At 37.0% G+C, this 7,379-nt stretch overlaps 2 pseudogenes; both read left to right on the forward strand.

Annotated features, from left to right (window-relative positions):
- The first annotated feature begins 6,367 nt into the window (after positions 1-6,367).
- On the forward strand, positions 6,368-6,516 carry LOC119765691 (annotated as a pseudogene).
- A 392-nt stretch (positions 6,517-6,908) lies between these two features.
- LOC119765705 overlaps positions 6,909-7,379 on the forward strand; it is a 3,301-nt pseudogene continuing 2,830 nt past the window's right edge.

Below are 7,379 nucleotides of genomic sequence, written 5' to 3' on the forward strand. Positions count from 1 at the left end.
CTCCCGTGCCCCCCCCCCCCTCTCCCCCCAGCAAGTCCCCACAAATTCCGATATGTTTTCATAATTTCTCACAAATATTTGCTGATACCAAAAAATTCACGCAAGCTCTCACAAATTCATACACAAATTTCCACAAATACACACACAATCCCACACTTATTCCCAAAAAATTACACAACTTTCCACAAATTCAAACAAGTTCTCACAAATTCCTAGCAATTTGCGCAATTTTTTATAATCCAATCCAATCCAATCCAATCCAATCCAATCCAATCCAATCCAATCCAATCCAATCCAATCCAATCCAATCCAATCCAATCCAATCCAATCCAATCCAATCCAATCCAATCCAATCCAATCCAATCCAATCCAATCCAATCCAATCCAATCCAATCCAATCCAATCCAATCCAATCCAATCCAATCCAATCCAATCCAATCCAATCCAATCCAATCCAATCCAATCCAATCCAATCCAATCCAATCAATCCAATCCAATCCAACAATCCAATCCATCAATCCAATCCAATCCAATCCAATCCAATCCAATCCAATCCAATCCAATCCAATCCAATCAATCCAATCCAATCCAATCCAATCCAATCCAATCCAATCCAATCCAATCCAATCCAATCCAATCCAATCCAATCCAATCCAATCCAATCCAATCCAATCCAATCCAATCCAATCCAATCCAATCCAATCCAATCCAATCCAATCCAATCCAATCATGCACAGAGCATATGGGTTTTTGACTATATGGGAGACATCGGCTATAATCGTATGAAAAGTCATACTAACATAAAAAATACCGAATGCATTTATAATAAAATGAAAATTTTCACAAAAATACGTATTTTTCCTATATTTTAAAAATGCAATGTTTCACAGAAAAATACTCAAAATTATTGTTATTGCAATATGGGTATCAAATGCTCGTGATTTTTTATACATTTCAATGCTATATTATAATTTTTTTGAAAAACTACAACAAATCACATAACTACGTATTTAAAAAAAACTCAAAATTTTAGTTTTTTTTTTTTATTTGGGTATCAAATGATCGGGATTTTTTCATACATTTTGAAAGTTATAACACAACTTTTTGAAAAAATTAAAAAAAAAAATCACAAAACTACATATTTAAACAAATACTCAAAAAGTTTTTTTTACAAAATGTGTATCAAATTATCGGATTTTTTTTCGCATTTCGAATAGAACAACAACATTTTGCCTTCCTCACTGAGGTAAGGCTGATAAAAATGAACTTTTTATTAAAAGCTCGAAGACCCACCTTCATATATACATATCGACTCAGAATCGAAAACTGAACAAATGTATGTGTGTGTGTGTGTGTATGTGTGTGTGTGTATGTATGTATGTGTTCAAAAATCTTGCCAAGTTTTCTCAGCACTGGCTGAACCTATTTTGATCGAACTAGTTGCATTCGACTTGGTTTAGGGTCCCATACATCGCTATTGAATTGTTTGAAGTTTCGATAAGTAGTTCAAAAGTTAAGTATAAAAATGTGTTTTCACATATATCCGGATCTCAATTATATGCATGAAAACGATGTCCGAATCCATCATCCGACCCATCGTTGGTTAGGTAATCAAGAGACCTTTCTAACGAGTCCACAACATCGAAGATCTGGCAACCCTGTCTCGAGTTATGACCACTTAAGTGATATTTATGTACTTTTTTGAAGCCGGGTCTTTTTTAAATGCATGTAAACGATGTCCGGATCCATCATCCGACCCATCGTTGATTAGGTTATCAAGAGACCTTTCAAATGAGTCCACAACATTGAAGATCTGGCAACCCTGTCTCGAGTTATGACCACTTAAGAGATATTTATGTACTTTTTTGAAGCCGGATCTTACTTAAATGTATGTAAACAATGTCCAGATCAATCATCCGACCCATCGTTGGTTAGGTTATCAAGAGACCTTTCCAACGAGTCCACAACATTGAAGATCTGGCAACCCTGTCTCGAGTTATGACAACTTAAGTTATATCTGTGTACTTATTTTTCTGGACCTAAAAAAAATAGCTGAAATATGTGTCCAAACCACTCATATTACCCATTGTTGGTAAAAAGTGAGGAAGGCATCAACCACACAGGTGGATTAAGTTAGTTTTTGAAAATACTTTAAAAAATCACAAAACTACGTATTTTCAAAAAATACTCAAAGTTCAGTTTTTTCCCATAGGCTTCATCCATAAAGTACGTCACGCTTAAATCAGCCAAAATTTGCCCCTCCCCTCCCCCCCTTTGTCACGCTTTCCCTACACTTATAACACGCAATGTCACACTTTCTCAGGCCCCCACCTCCCCCTAGAGCGTGACATACTTTATGGATGACGCCATACGGTTATCAAATTATTGGGATCTTTTCATACATTACAAATATAGTATCATTTTTTTTTTAAATACTTGAAATGTTTACGAAACTACATATTTTCGAAAAAAAACACTCAAAATTTAGATTTTTTACAAAACTACGTTTTTTTTTATAAAAATGCTCAAAATTTCTATTTTTCACGATATGGGTATAAAATGATCGAGATATTTTAGTAAATTTCGAAAGCTACAATTTTTTGGAAAAAAAACTGAAATTTTTCACAAAACTATGTAGGTATTTTATAAAAAAAATAGTAAATTTCCAAGTTTCTAAATTTGTTTTATTCTAAATGTTTGAAAAAATTCCGTTCATTTGTTACCCAACTGAAATTTTGAGTGTTTTTTTTTTCAAAAATACGTAGTTTTGTGAAAATTTTGAGTATTTTCCAAAAAAAGTTTTTATTACATTCCAAATGTATGAAAAAGTCCCGATCTTTTGATACCCATATTCCATAAAACTGAAATTTTGTGTATTTTTTCCAAAAGAAAGTGGTTTTGTGAAAATTTTCATTATTTTCAAAAAAAATGTATGACAAAAACACGATAATTTGATACCCAGAGTCCAATAACAAATATATTGAGGTTTTTTTTAGAGAAAAAATTGCATTTTCAAAATACAAGTAAAATACTTATTTGTGTGAAAATTTCATGTAACTATAATTACAATGGATAGCTGCCATCATCCCGATTCCAAAACACTATAATTTTTTGATGTTTGCATGATTTTTAATTCAATTATAGCCAATGTCTCCCAAAATCCCATAAGCTCTGTGCTTCAGTTATGCACGCCTCGGTTTTGTAGGACCTTTAAAAAAAAACTCTAGATTTTTCAGATACAAACACTCATCCATGGCCAGTTTTTCCGTGCTTGACAGATTCTCTTAGTTCTGAGCAGTTCTCTACGGAATCGGTCTTTTTTCTTTAATTTTAATTTTTGTATTTTTTAATCCGGCTGAAACTTTTTTGGTGCCTTCGGTATGCCCAAAGAAGCCAGTTTGCATCATTAGTTTGTCCATATAAATTTCCATACAAATTTGGCAGCTGTCCATACAAAAATGATATGTGAAAATTCAAAAATCTGTATCTTTTGAAGGAATTGTTTGATCGAGTTGGTGTCTTCGACAAAGTTGTAGGTTTGGATATGGACTACACTGAAAAAAAATGCTACACGGTAAAAAAAATTGATGATTTTTTATTTAACTTTTTGTCACTAAAACTTGATTTGCAAAAAAACACTATTTTTAATTTTTTTTATTTTTTGATATGTTTTAGAGGACATAAAATGCCAACTTTTCAGAAATTTCCAGAATGGGCAAAAAATCTTTGACCGAGTTATGATTTTTTGAATCAATACTGATTTTTTCAAAAAATCGAAATATCGGTCGCAAAAATTTTTCAACTTCATTTTTCGATGTAAAATCGAATTTGCAATCAAAAAGTACTTCAGTGAATTTTTGATAAAGTGCACCGTTTTCAAGTTATAGCCATTTTAAGGTAACTGTTTTGAAAATAGTCGCAGTTTTTCATTTTTTAAAATTAGTGCCCGTGTTTGCCCACCTTTGAAAAAAATATTTTTGAAAAGCTGAGAAAATTCTCTATATTTTGCTTTATTGAATTTTGTTGATGCGACCCATAGTTGCTGAGATATTGCTATGCAAAGGCTAAAAAACAGGAAAATTGATGTTTTCTAAGTCTCACCCAAACAACCCAACATTTTCTAATGTCGATATCTCAGCAACTATAGGTCCGATTTACAATGTTAAAACATGAAACATTCGTGAAATTTTCCGATCTTTTCGAAAAAAATATTTTCAAAAATTTAAAATCAAGACTAACATTTTAAATGGGCGTAATATTGAATGTTTGGCCCGTTTAAAATGTTAGTCTTGATTTTAAATTTTTGAAAATATTTTTTTCGAAAAGATCGGAAAATTTCACGAATGTTTCATGTTTTAACATTGTAAATCGGACCTATAGTTGCTGAGATATCGACATTAGAAAATGGTGGGTTGTTTGGGTGAGACTTAGAAAACATCAATTTTCCTGTTTTTAGCTTTGCATAGCAATATCTCAGCAACTATGGGTCGCATCAACAAAGTTCAATAAAGCAAAATATAGAGAATTTTCTCAGCTTTTCAAAAATATTTTTCAAAGGTGGGCAAACATGGGCACTAATTTTAAAAATGAAAACTGCGACTATTTTCAAAACAGTTACCTTAAAATGGCTATAACTTGAAAACGGTGCACTTTATCAAAAATTCACTGAAGTACTTTTGATTGCAAATTCGATTTTACATCGAAAATGAAGTTGAAAATTTTGCGACCGATATTTCGATTTTGAAAAATCAGTATTGATTCAAAAATCATAACTCGGTCAAAGATTTTGCCCATTCTGAAATTTCTGAAAAGTTGGCATTTTATGTCCTCTAAAACATATCAAAAATAAAAAATTAAAAATAGTGTTTTTTGCAAATCAAGTTTTAGTGACAAAAGTTAAATAAAAATCACCACAATTTTTTTACCGTGTATCATTTTTTCAGTGTAGTCCATATCCATACCTACAACTTTGTCGAAGACACCAACTCGATCAAAAAATTCCTTCAAAAGATACAGATTTTTGAATTTTAACATATCATTTTTGTATGGACAGCTGCCAAATTTGTATGGAAAATTATATGGACAAACCAAGGGTGGCTCACTTCGAATGCATTTTAATGCATTTTACACATTCGATGGGAATTCAGTGGACATTCGGTGTACATTCTTTCCCATGCATTTTATTTTACAAATTGCACCTAATTTACATTTAATGCACGTAAAATGCTTATTCGATGCACATTTATTCCTAATTGGGATACGCCGGGAACGTCATGCGCGGTTCTGCGGAACGGTGCGCACTTGGAGATGCATGCATGTATCTACCACCGAGAGCGCGCACCCAGCCAGCCGCTTTGACTTCCCTTCTGGGACGGTACATTGAGGTGAGTCAGTGTACTCCGACTCGTGTGTCGATATGAGGGCTGTCGTGTGCGCGCACAGAGGTGTCGTCGTTAAGCCAAATTCGCTTAAGGGATGTTAAGCCAAGTTGGCTTAAGAAGCAAAGTTGGCTTGGCTTGGACATGTGAATTTTGCCCTTCTGGGACGGTACATTGAGGTGAGTCGAGTGTACTCCGACTCGTGTGTCGATGTGAGGGCTGTCGTGTGCGCGCACAGAGGTGTCGTCGTCAAGCCAAATTCGCTTAAGGGATGTTAAGCCAAGTTGGCTTAAGAAGCAAAGTTGGCTTGGCTTGGACATGTGAATTTTGCCCTTCTGGGACGGTACATTGAGGTGAGTCGAGTGTACTCCGACTCGTGTGTCGATGTGAGGGCTGTCGTGTGCGCGCACAGAGGTGTCGTCGTCAAGCCAAATTCGCTTAAGGGATGTTAAGCCAAGTTGGCTTAAGAAGCAAAGTTGGCTTGGCTTGGACATGTGAATTTTGCCCTTCTGGGACGGTACATTGAGGTGAGTCGAGTGTACTCCGACTCGTGTGTCGATGTGAGGGCTGTCGTGCGCGCACAGAGGTGTATTTTTGTCGTTCATGAGCGTATATGAAAATTACACCATCGAACCGGGAACGTCATACGCGGTTCTGCGGAGCGGTGCGCACTCGGAGATGCATGTACGTATCTACCACCGAGAGCGTGCACACAGCCAGCCGTTTTGACTACCCGGCTGGGACGGTACATTGAGGTAGTATGGATGGCTCTCGGAGTAAACTACCAAAAGGCTGGCTAGTCAATATCGCGGCACCGAGTGAGCGCGTGATAGGTTCATTTTATAACGCGCTACGCTACCACGGTACGCGTGGTCCGTGCAAACACGCACGGTAGGTCTGGTCATCCTGTACAGAACTCTTGCAGTACTGTGCAACCATCAAAACAGTGTTTCATTTTTGAATACATGCGAATGCATAACAAACCATCAAACCCTAGGCAGGGGATCACTCGGCTCGTGGATCGATGAAGACCGCATTTAAATGCGAGTCATAATGTGAACTACAGGACACATGAACATTGACAAGTTGAACGCATAATACACATCGTACAACGCGATGTACACAATTTTGAGTGCTTGTATTTATACATCTAACTGTGTTGTACTCTCGTAGGTATCGATCGAGGGTTGCAGTCATAAAAATGTAACAAATGACTAAGAAAGGTTGCAGTCGTGATAATATTACAATGACTAGAGCGTATCTAGAATGATTATAAGGGTTATAAACAAGCTTGGAAAGACTGCACAGATTCCGAGCAATGAGGCTTTCACGACTGCTGGGGCGGTGCACTGAGGTAGACCGGGTGGCTCCCGGGTCTAAAATCGATACAGTATACGAGAGTACGCACGCAGCATGGTGTTTTGCTACCTTATGTGGTGGCAAAACATTTAAGATCCTCGGTTCGAGTGCGACGACCACATCGGTGCGCGCGTACAAACTTGACTCGAGGACACACTGTGTCTAAAACCGTGGCCTCAAATATTGTGTGACTACCCCCTAACATTTATGAAGGGGAGGAAAAGAAACTAACAAGGATTCCCCGAGTAGCTGCGAGCGAAAAGGGATGAGCTCAGCACGTAGGGGTGATGCACTTGTGTGTCTACCCGGTTCCGTGTACTGGAAAATTTGTCATCTGCCATGCCCAGCGTAAGGTCCAAGTTCAACTAGAATGTGGCTTTTACTCCCATAGAGGGTGATAGGCCCGTAGGACGGCGCTGATGGTGGAAAATTTTTCCATGGAGTCGTGTTGCTTGATAGTGCAGCACAAAGTGGGAGGTAAACTCCTTCTAAAGCTAAATATCACCACGAGACCGATAGCGAACAAGTACCGTGAGGGAAAGTTGAAAAGCACTCTGAATAGAGAGTCAAAAGTACGTGAAACTGCCTAGGGTCAAGCCCGTTGAACTCGATTATCCAAAGCGGAGATATGCCAATGTGGCT

The sequence above is a fragment of the Culex quinquefasciatus genome, chromosome 1 (genome assembly GCF_015732765.1).
Source record: "Culex quinquefasciatus strain JHB chromosome 1, VPISU_Cqui_1.0_pri_paternal, whole genome shotgun sequence".
Classification (NCBI taxonomy): Eukaryota; Metazoa; Arthropoda; class Insecta; order Diptera; family Culicidae; genus Culex; species Culex quinquefasciatus.